Source organism: Triticum urartu, chromosome 7 (assembly GCF_003073215.2).
Source record: "Triticum urartu cultivar G1812 chromosome 7, Tu2.1, whole genome shotgun sequence".
In the NCBI taxonomy this organism is placed as follows: domain Eukaryota; kingdom Viridiplantae; phylum Streptophyta; class Magnoliopsida; order Poales; family Poaceae; genus Triticum; species Triticum urartu.
In genome coordinates this window covers 657480059-657488624 of record NC_053028.1, presented here as the reverse complement: position 1 = coordinate 657488624, position 8566 = coordinate 657480059, and the positions used below count along the sequence as shown (strand labels likewise).

General features: G+C 53.6%; 1 pseudogene; it reads left to right on the top strand.

Moving 5' to 3' along the window:
- Positions 1 to 2368: 2368 nt before the first annotated feature.
- Positions 2369 to 3771, top strand: LOC125519314 (annotated as a pseudogene).
- Positions 3772 to 8566: the final 4795 nt, after the last annotated feature.

Here is an 8566-nt window from a genome sequence, read left to right as displayed (position 1 = left end):
TCATGATCGAACGCTCTAGATGATGGAGAGGGTTTTGGTGGGTTTTGGGCCAAATTGGAGGGGTGTTGGGCTGCAACACACACGAGGCCTTCTCGGTCCCTCGGTTAACCGTTGGAGCATCAAACGAAGTCCAAATGGTACGAAACTTGACAGTCGGTCTACCGGTAGTAAACCAAGGCCGCTTGGCAAGTCTCGGTCCAATCTGGAAATGTTTAACCCCCCCCCCCCCCACACACACACACAAAAAGAGGTAGAAAGGACCACCGGAGGAGATAGGAGCGCCGGAATGCAAAACGGACAACGGGGAAAATGCTTGGATGCATGAGACGAACACGTATGCAAATGCAATGCACATGATGACATGATATGAGATGCATGACAACGACAACAACATACGGAGACAAAAACCTGAACCCGAGGAAAATAAAATAACTTAGCGCCGGAAACGGCAAGAGTTGGAGTACATATTAGGTAAATTACATCCGGGGTGTTACACTTGCTCCTTTCTCCTCCTTTCCACTAAAGCCCATTAAGGCCCATATACCTCCCGGGGGGTTCCGATAACCTCCCTGTGCTCCGGTATTATCCCGATTTCATCCGAAACCATTCCGGTATCCAAATATAGTCGTCCAATATATCAATCTTTACGTCTCGATCATTTCAAGACTCCTTGTCATGTTCGTGATCACATCCGGGACTTCGAACTACCTTCGGTACATCAAAACACATAAACTCATAATATAACCGTCATCGAACTTTAAGTGTGCGGACGCTACGGGTTCGAGAACTATGTAGACATGACCGAGACACGTCTTCAGTCAATAACCAATAGCGGAACCTGGATGCTCATATTGGCTCCTACATATTCTACGAAGATCTTTATCGGTCAAACCTCATAACAAACTACGTTGTTCCCTTTGTCATCGGTATGTTACTTGCCCGAGATTCGATCGTCAGCTCAATACCTAGTTCAATCTCATTACCGGCAAGTCTCTATACTCGTTCCGTAATACATCATCCCGCAACTAACTCATTAGTTGCAATGCTTGCAAGGCTTAAGTGATGTGTATTACCGAGTAGGCCCAGAGATACCTCTCCGACAATCGGAGTGACAAATCCTAATCCCGAAATACGCCAACCCAACAAGTACCTTCGGAGACACCTGCAGAGCACCTTTATATTCACCTAGTTACGTTGTAACATTTGGTAGCACACAAAGTGTTCCTCCGATAAACGGGAGTTGCATAATCTCATAGTCATATGAACATGTATAAGTCATGAAGAAAGCAATAGCAACATACTAAACGATCAAGTGCTAAGCTAACGGAATGGGTCAAGTCAATCACATCATTCTCCTAATGATGTGATTCCATTAATCAAATGACAACTCTTTGTCTATGGCTAGGAAACATAACCATCTTTGATCAACGAGCTAGTCAAGTAGAGGCATACTAGTGACACTCTGTTTGTCTATGTATTCACACATGTATTATGTTTTCGGTTAATACAATTCTAGTATGAATAATAAACATTTATCATGAAATAAGGAAATAAATAATTACTTTATTATTGCCTCTAGGGCGTATTTCCTTCAGGCCCACGGGCTCGCTTAAATCAGAAGGGAAAAGTTTCTCCTGGTCGCCTAGGGTTAGGAAAAGAAACAAGAGGAAGTCGTGACTAAGCTCATTTAGACGGGGTAGTGGGCGCCAGTTTGAAAAATCATTAGGAGCTCCCATCCCCAGGTATCCCACGGTGTTTCAATTAGATGTACATGGGCTATTGCCGATGGTACTCTGGGCCAGTTGAGTCTCTTGCTAATAGTAAAAAAAACAAATTCCTTGCTAATTAATATACTTGAAGAGCATCTAAAATAGATGTACTTGAAGGGCTAGGTAGTACTCCCTCCGTTCCAAACATATACGACATGAAAATCTAATGGATGATATATCCAATGATATGCATTTGGTATTTTAAATATTCATATATTTGTCTATAAAAACTGTCAAAATTTGTATTGTTGGACTTTTGAAAAAAATCTATACGCACTACACCCTCTGTAAAGAAATATAAGAGTGTTTAGATTACTACTTTAATGATCTAAACACTCTTATATTTGTTTATGGAGGGAGTACATTATAATAGAGGGAGTATCCCATGGATTTCTCGTGCACGTTCATGTACTATGCATTTAATTATTAGCTTATTAATTGATGGTGATCTACAGAAGATATGCATATCCGAAAACCAGATTCCCTCCAATAAATACCGTATACAAAAATGGATTCGACCAGTACATACATATAGCCTCACAATTTCCACAACTCTTGCATCTTATTTCGGACAAGCTAGCACCATCGATCCATACTTCATGGCGCCCAAATTACTTCTAGCACTAACCATCCTGGGTCCTCGTGCCATTCTCCCATGGCGTCACGGCCTTTATGTCGTTGCCGCCGCTCAACGGCAGCAATGGTGGCTTCAGCCTCCGGCTCGTCTCCAATCACTAGCCGACGCACAATGACTTGGCAAGCCTCCAGTGTGTCATAGACCATGTAAAGTGCAGGATCATCAACCATCTCCTCCGGCCGGGCACCGTCACCAACATCAACGTCAACACCATAAGGCCTCTCATGTGCCCAGCAACAGACATGGTGTATGCCATCATGGTGGACGTCGGCACAGGGCATGGATCCAAGAGCTACCAGCTCGCCCTGGACATGGCCGCCGGGCTGACCTAGATGCAGTGCACCCCGTGCCACCCCTGCCTGCGCCAATACAACCCGGTGTTTGACCCAACCCAGTCCCCGACCTTCCACCATATTTTGGCGAGCGATAGCGGTTTGTGTCGTGCACCCTACAAACGACGTCAAGACCGTATGTGCGGGTTCGAAATCAGCTACTCGAGTAGCTCTATGTCGGTTTGGGGAGTCCTCGCCAAGGACACCTTCTCCTTTCTCAAAAGTGGCCACCAAGTTTAGTTTGAGCAGCTGCCTGGCATGGTCTTTGGCTGCGCCCACCACACCGAGCACTTCTACACCCACGAAGTCCTTGCCGGTGTCCTTGGCCTGGGGATGTGGAGGGTTACCAAGCCACCTACCTTCTTCACGAAGCAGATCAATCATGGCCAAGGTGTGCGCTTCTCTTACTGCCCGTTCCCACCAGGGACGAGTGCGTACAACTTTCTGCGGTTCGGCGACACCATTCCTAGCCATTCATTGTCGAACGTGCATCGCCAGAGCACGCCCATCCTTCTACCAGCCCAGGCCAACGATGGCTACTACGTCAAGCTCACTGCGGTCAGTGTGGATGGCATCCGGGTGCCTAGTGTCACACCGGAGATGTTTCGGCGCGGCCCGGGCGGGAAAGGCGGGTGTGTGGTCGAGTGTGTTTGTGAACAAGGCATACATCCACATTGAGTGGGCAGTGCGGCGCCACCTGCAGCTCCATGGGGCAGAGCCCGTGCACATGCAGGGTCACCACATGTGTGTCCACAAGCCGCCGGCCCACTGTGACGTCCTCCCGAGCATGACATTGCATTTCGATAATGGTGCGGGGCTCCACGTCATGCCAGAGCATGTGTTTCTCGAGATCGTCCACGCTAACATCCACTATGTCTATATGTGCCTCGCCTTCTTCCCGTCTTCAGAGCTAACAGTCATCGGCGCCAGGCAACAGATCAACCATCGCTTCATCTTCGACCTTCATGCTAGGACACCCTCTGTTAGCTTCAATCCGGAGGATTGCCACCTCGACGCTGGCACCCCAAGCTAAACCTCAACATCTTGTATTGTAGCGCTGCTTGGAATAGATTTGTTGCGATAAATCTTAGGTTTTCGACATTGCAGCTGATTTGTTTTGCCTTTTAGGTGTGGGAAATGTTTGGACCACTAGATGAAGATTCCATGGCCTAGATTAGCCCTCTCCTAGTTCAGTAATTAGAATACCCCCTCTTCCTCCTCCTTTAAACCTAGGCACCAGTTAATAGGATCAAGTTGGTGGCTCTGAAGGTCATTCAGCCAATGGAAAAAATGACCTCTTTTGCCGAGAGCTAGGAAACGAGGGAGGTGTTTTATGCAAAACCTTTCAGGAGCTATACACCAAGAAATAGAGGGGAATGGTTTTCAAAATCGGTTTTCATTAAACTCAGATCATGCAAATTTATATAAGTCTACTTCAGAGGGCTAGTTGGACGCCATGCGTCAATGGCATAATAGATCACATGTGCGAAGGTAAATTGTTAGAAACGTAAAAAGACACCGTATATTAGCATTTGCATTGCCTTTGTAAGTAGCAATAACACATTGATGGACACCCTGGACCTTGTTCCTGACCATCTTGATGATCTTGTTAATTCTTGAAATGTATGAGCAGTCCATGTAGAGCCGGAGCTATATTAGAAAATACTAGGTCGTCGTGCCCCACCAAACCAAATAGCCAAACATTGAAAAGTGAAGGCAAGGCATGGCCTTGATGAGAACCAAAATGATGCATACTTTTCCTTTAGCACCAGTTAAGCATTGGCAGCGTAGCGCGCAGCAGCTGCTCCGACTTGGTCCGAGTCTTTGAGCGTCTCAGGACCGGCGCCTCACACCGTCCAGCACCCAACGACACGGTGGCGACTTTGTTGTGCCAAGTAAAAGTAAACGGATGATGTACTGCACTACTACGACCCAACGCGCACGTCCGACCCGCAGTCTACTCCTCGATCGTGTGAGAGCATCTCCACTCGCTCCCAACAGGCCTTTTAAGGCTCTTTTTTTATCGTTGACGCCAAAAAAAACAAGACCCAATCGCGCCTCAGAAATCCATTTTTTGTCAGTTAGATTCGAATTTGACGTCGGTGGACTTCAACCGAACCCGACACGCTGGGGCCGTCCGGGGGTGTCAGAGCAACTCCAACGGGCCGACCCAAACGGGTGGCGATTTCGTCCGTTTTTCGTCCGTTTGGATCGGCCAGACGGACACGGATATCCACTTCCGCATTTGGGTCGGCGCGTGCGCCCAACGCTGGCATGAACCCATTTTGACGGCAAAAAAATGAACACATGCATATTAAAAATGAGAAACATCATTAATTAAATATTAAAGCCGGTCACGAAGGCCGGCAACAGTCCACGCGTTCACATTTGCATTAAAAAAATAAAAACAGCCTAAACTACGAGGCGGCGTGCTGCCATAGGCGTCATCGTCGTCGTCCTCGGGGTTCATGAGGTCGATGAGCGTCGGCGCCGGCCCGGCCCAGGCGAACGCCGTGTTCCGGCGCAGGCAGTGCCGCCGCGGGGGTGTGCGGCCGCCTGTGCAGCCGCGGCCTGGCGCGCCACCTCCTCAGCCTCGCGCTGCTCCTACTCGAGGTCGCGCTCGAGCATCTCGAGGTACTCGCCGTCGCGGCGCTCCTCAGCCATCCTGATCTTGCGCCAGTGCTCGAGGTACGCCTGCTCCTGCGTCGGCATCGCTCCCATCCAGACCGACGGCGCGCGTACCCACTCGCGCACTACTCCCGTCCAGGAATAGCGCTCGATGGGGGACGGCTCCCGCTCCGGCTCCGGCTTGATGGGGGACGGCGGGGCCACCGGCGGCACCACGTTGTCGTCCGCCACGGAGAGGGCAAGGGCATGCGCCATTGCCGCCTCATACCGAGCCTCCTCTTTCGCCTCCGCCTTGCGCCGCTCGTCCTCCTCGCTCTCCCGGCAGACGGCCGCAAGGGCTGCCTGGTAGGCGTCCTCCGCCGCCTGGTCCTCCTCGCGGACGACGAGCGCCGGTGGCGGCGACCTCCGGTCGACCTCACGCACGCCCCGTCGCCTCGCCTCCTCGTGCTCGAAGGCGAACCATCTCGCCCAGTTGGGCGAGTCGGTTGCGTAGGCGGGGTCGCGACGCTGCTCCGGCGTCAGCAGCGCCCGCCGGCGCCGCACCTCCTCCGCGTGAGCACGAGCCGACCGCGGGGCCGCCGGCACTGGGATCCTATCTGGATCTAGATGCCAGTCGTGCGGCAGCGTCACGTCGGGATACGGCAGAGGCTGGCGGTGCTGCTAGTGCCACTCCGCCTGGTGCACTGGCACGTTCACGCGCTGCCTCTGCCGGCGAGGCGCCGGCACCGACGGGGGCGGGAGGAACTCTGAGGGGAAAGGGGTGGCGGGGGACTTGCCCTTGGCCTTGCTGCCGTTGGCGCCGGAGAAGAGGCTCATCTCGCTGTGGTTGTGGTGGCTAGGGTTTGCCGGCGACGAGGGAGCAAAGGATGGCAGATGTGGATGGCGAGTTTGGATGAGGACGGCCCTGCCGCACGGTCGGCTTAAAAAAGGACGAGCGCCGTCGCTGACGCGTGGGCCCGTCGTCAGAAATTAAGCTGACCGCGTGGGCAACGGGTAGTTGGACGGCCGCCATGTGGGGACGCGGCGGATAGCGAGAAGGCGCGCTAAGCGTCCGTTCGGCGTCCGCGCTGATGCATTTGGGGCGCAAATTTGGGCCGCAAATGCGTCGGCGCGAACGCGGTGCGGACGTGATTTGGGTTTGGGTCGGCGCATTGGGCCGCCACTTTTGTCCACGCTGACCCAAACGGACGCAGGCGGACGAAATGGGTCGTCCCTTTGGAGTTGCTCTTAGGGGAAACATTTTTGGCGCAAAAGCCTGGTGGACCCGCCGAGTCAACGACCAGGCGCGTTCGTCGTCCTCATCACCTTGGTTTCCCGCAGGGAATCAATGCCAAGGCTACCGCCGGTCAGCCTTCCATTGATTCCTCACCAGCGGCGCAGTGAAGGCGCGTTGATGCGCATCCTGCCCTCTCCCGCCACGCGTACACATGCATGCTGCCCGCTTGTCGCCCACCCGCCGCTATAAAAGCCGCCCTCCCTCGCTGGTGGCCGCACACACTCCTCTCCCCCCTCGCCGAAGACGACCCTCTCGCCATCGACGCCCCCTTTCTCCCAGCCAATGCTCCTCCTCCGACAACAATGGTCGAGCGCTACCCTGGCGACGGTGTGCCGCCCAATGGCTTCGGTCGCCGCCGCCTGCATGAGGACGAGGCTCGCCTCCTCTACGAGGCGGACTACCTGGCCCCGCCGGACATAAGGCTCAGCGTCGGCGACGCCGTGATCGCGCGCATCCGGTCGTCGTTGCCGAAGCAGGTGCGAAACCAGTCGAGGTATGCCCCCGACAGCAACATGTTGTGGACGGCGTATTTCGACCGCCGCCACGAGGAGCAGCTCGCCTCCACCAATGGTGTCGAGCCCCGCGGCCGCCTCAACTTCGAGGGGCGGCGCCAATGCTGGGGCGTCCCCGGCCGCACCCTCGAAGCCGTCCTCGAGCACATCGAGGCCGGCAACATGCCGTGATTGGAGTACCCAACACCTTCCTCCTTCTATCGCCGCCGCCCAGCTGGAAGTTTCACTAACTACTTAGGGAACTAGGGACCAGACCAGAGTTATGATTGGTGTATTCCACGACAGCTCCTGGACGCCGCGGCGAATGGAGGCGGCGTCCTCCTCGTCGTCGGGCTCCCTTTCCTTCGGATCACCGGCGCTCCGTCCCATTAAGCCAGAGCCACAGGAGGCGCCGCCCTCGTCATCAACGAGGGCAGTCGTGGCCCTCTCCTTCCTCCTCCCGCCTCGTCAAGCTGAAGACCAAGCCGGGGCTCGTCACCGTGAAGAAGGAGCACGAGACCATAGCCGCCGACGAGGAGACCAGACTGAAATGGGCACGGGACGACTACATCCGGCAGGATATGGAGCGCCATGAATCGGCAACGCAGGCCGGGGGTGCAGCAAGGATAGCGGTGGTGTGTAGGACGATGACGACAACGACGGCGGCGACTACATCAATTCTACAAGCTACTCGGATGTAGAAGACGGGCGGCGGCTAGTAGTAGTTGTTGTTGTTTTTAGTTTTCTTTTAGATTTATGTTTTTAGTTTTCTTTTAGATTTATGTTTTCAATTTGTACAAATATCAATAAAACATCTAAATTTCCTCCAAATTTGTGACATGTTTGACGAATTTTGACCGAGTTTGATTTTTAAAAAACGGCATCTGAGGCGGCAGTTGGGAAACCAATCACCCCATGCCGATTTTTCCGCCGGCACGCCCTCACACGACGCTATTTCAATCTCCTAAAGGACTGAACCGCTGGAGATGCTCTGAGATGAGGCCGAGAAGAGGCTCACACTCAGGCCAGTGACGAGCACCCCGGCCGAAACAAGACTCGACCGTGGGTTGTCGAGACAACACGTACGTACGCACGCGAATCTCACGACTTCCGAGCCCAAAAGTCTCGAGTCGAGTCGCGCTCTGTTTTCCTGGCTCGGCTTAACTCGATCCCATCTCACATATTTTTGCTTTCCGGAGGAGGAAAAAGGTGCGCCTCTCCTTTCGCGCTCCTACCCCGAGCATGCACCCGCCACCAGCCGCTGCCCGCCCGCCCGCTCCCACGCACGCACACAGAGAGACAGACAGACACACCGTCCACCCCCCATGTCGCCTTCCCGCCTCTCTCCCCTCCCCTTCCCTTGCACGTCACTTAAGACTCAACCCAAGCAACCAGCGCGAGCTCCTCGGCAGCAGTACAGTCCAAGCAACACC